This window comes from Carassius gibelio, chromosome B5 (assembly GCF_023724105.1).
Source record: "Carassius gibelio isolate Cgi1373 ecotype wild population from Czech Republic chromosome B5, carGib1.2-hapl.c, whole genome shotgun sequence".
Classification (NCBI taxonomy): Eukaryota; Metazoa; Chordata; class Actinopteri; order Cypriniformes; family Cyprinidae; genus Carassius; species Carassius gibelio.
The window spans coordinates 20,441,276-20,444,328 of NC_068400.1; the positions used below are offsets into that span (position 1 = coordinate 20,441,276).

The 3,053-nt window shown below is 40.9% G+C and overlaps 1 long non-coding RNA gene across 2 annotated transcripts; it reads left to right on the top strand.

The window, feature by feature from the left end:
- Positions 1 to 546: 546 nt before the first annotated feature.
- LOC127958741 (uncharacterized) lies at positions 547 to 2,438 on the top strand. 2 transcript variants are annotated; one of them, XR_008154145.1, is made up of 3 exons: positions 547 to 685; positions 782 to 1,146; positions 1,583 to 2,438. It is a non-coding gene; the product is annotated as an uncharacterized LOC127958741 (long non-coding RNA). The 2 variants fall into 2 exon arrangements; XR_008154144.1 differs by having other exon boundaries at positions 556 to 1,146.
- The last annotated feature ends 615 nt before the right edge of the window (positions 2,439 to 3,053 follow it).

Consider the following 3,053-nt stretch of genomic DNA (forward strand, 5'->3'; position numbering starts at 1 on the left):
AAAAACAAACAAACCCCTCAAAAAAAAATTATAAAGTTAGAAAAATAAATAAATTGCATAAAAGGAGGAAGAGTCCTAGCTAAGACGGTGGAAACAAGAGGTTGTGTAGAGCTGGTGGGGACAAAAGAGCTTGGATGCTGGCCGGGACAAGTGGGAAGAACTTGGATTCCTGGCTAAACCAGTGGAAACTAAAGAGGCTTGGATGCTGGGCCGGACCAGCGGTCGGGACAAGAGAGTTCATCCAGCTGGTCAGAACCAGCAAAAGGTGAAGGAGTTTGAAGGTGTGTTTTGGCTCCGTGTCCTTTCAATAAGTCATTCCTTAGCCACTGTCTCTGGGATGGAGCAGCCAATTGGCTTTGACTCTGGGATGGGCAATGTGGTTTGCTCTACCTATTGCAGGGGTGTCAAACCCAATTGCTGGAGGGCTTGCTTGAGCCATGCAGAGTTTAGATCCAACCCTAATTAAACACACCTGATCCAACTAATCCAGTCCTTCAAGCTCATTTGAAAACTACATGCTATGTGTGTAGGAGCAGGGTTGAAATAAAACTCTGCAGGCCACTGGCCCTCCAGGAATTGAGTTTGACACCCCTGAACTAGAGGGACAAATTCCTGCAGAGTTTAGCACCTACAGAGCTACCACAAATTTTCTTGTGATCCTGAATACCTTGATTAGCTAGTTCAGGTGTGTTTAATTAGGGCAAAATTTAGCTGGAAGTTGGACTTTGTAATTGGACTTTTGAGTTACCTTGTAGTTACTGAGATGTTTATCACATTACAGTTATTGAGATGTGTGACAAATTTCCCAGTCACAGGCTCATATGAACAAAATATCTTGTCAAGCTGGCAAGATGGCCGCAGTACCTTGGGGTAAGGACAGACGAGGCAAGAGAAGAGATGGAAGGATGAGGAGAGACAGAGATGAGAGAGGGAAGAGAGGAAAAGAAAAAATAATTCCTGAACACACTGTCACTTGGTCCTCAACCAGCTGAGAGGCTCTTTCTTACGGTGCCATGCGATGGTACCGGACATCTTTGGTGGACAGCAATGGCTGCTCTTAATGAGGACAGCCAGCAATCCCCCATTCCCTGTTCCTGCCCAATCATGGGGGACGGCAGCAGGCTCCGGCTCCGGGACTTGAGACTGGTGAGTGATGCAGGTATTACTCATCATCATTTACTCTACTGGCCTTGCTCCACTCCCACGGCTCTTGGCCCCACCTCACTCGTCACACATTTTTAAAGAACTACAGGGGCTGTCAAGGTGTAAGAACCATAAATGTTTGTTGGTTTTTGCATAACCCAAATGCCAGTAGAAAAATCCCGGCTTATTGTTGAGAGAACATATGGGTTGGCCTTCAAAAATATGTAATCACTGCAATCATTGTCTATTTTTACCAACACTATTCCCATCACTGCAAACTCATTAGCATGGCCTTTTTGTGTATAATTTTATATATATATATATATATATATATATATATATATATATATATATTGATCTTTGCGACTTCAAAGCGAGTTTAGCTTTTCTAAAAAATTAACTGTTCGTCCCATTCTTGAGGCGTTTTGTTTATTCGCAGGCTGATGTGCAACAACTCGGACAAACAGAGACATCTTGGCTGGGTTAAATGGATGAAGACCATGAGTGACAAAGCAACAAATAACAAATCTGCTGCCAAGTTAATAAAAGCTGCCGTCAAGGATGCAGCCACAGACAAAATACTCTTCTCTTTCAGCTGAGACCATTCAGCATTACCCAGCTCTTTACTGGAGTGAAGGAAAAAGGAAACTTTGGTGACTATTCCCTCAGCCATCAGGTGTTGTTTATTAGTGTGTTTGTGGGCACTTTTTATGCCAGTTTAGATTTGCAAGAATGATAGTTACAGTTTCAGCATTAGAAAGGGCAATAAGGGGAAATACAAAGAATCCTGAAAAAGACAGAAATAATGCAAGTGTTCACTCATTCAGCTTTTTGTTAAATCGCCTTTGCTTTGTTTTAAACACTTAAACTCCACTCATAGGCCTACTGGAAATGTTCCTCAGGATTTCTCAGAAAAAAACTGGGGTGATAACAAACACGTCTCATTATTTCTGATCAGACCTGACAGCAGAGACTAAAACCGTTTGAAGTCGCTGGTGCCCCTGCTGTTATCTAAAACTAGCCGCATGCAGACCTCTCACTATGGGGCATCTGGACTGGCGGCACTCAGCCCCTTTCAGCTCACCAGTCTGTGCTAGGCCACTTAGACAGATTAATACTTAGCTAAGGGTCAGGAGAAAGTTTAGGGAAACTTTCAGCAACAACAGCTGAGTTCTGTCTAGTGCAAAACGTCAGGTGACAACAGCAAGGCTGGTTTAATAAATTAACACAAATGAACTTTGAAGTCAGCTTGATATATCATACAGAGACTTAACATAGTGTAACATAAACAGTGGGGTCCAAAAGTCTGAGCTCACTAGTAAAATGCTTCTGCTATGCATCCATTTAATCCATAAAAAATATATATATATATATATATATATATATATATATGAATTAAAAAATTCTTATTTGAACTAAAAAAATATCCAAAATTCTAAATCTACCTGTTTATTTTACAGGTTTAAATCAAATTTTTGAATCCAGATTGTCACTCTGGTCTCACACTTTTGTACACCACTGTAAATGCATTGCACTGATTCAAAAAAAGTAATGGTAGTGGCTTGCCTGAAAGAATTTGAGGTTCAAAGGTTGAGCAACAGTGCCCCCCTGAGCTAACAAACTTGTTTATGTAATTACACCCTGACCTATAAACTATGACCTGTACAACTTTGTTTTACTATTGAATTGATGACACAACCTCTGTTTTTCAATGCATTTTCCACACAGCTGACAGTACAATGCAATCTGTAAACAATATAAAATTTAGATCTTTCATACAAACACTCCGTGTCCTCACTCGGTTCTCTTTGTCAGACATTGACCTATGTTCCATCATGTAGCACGTATGATTAAGAACTGAGTCACTTTAACTCCAGTTTTCCATGAAAAGCTAGAATCATGTCCCTCAT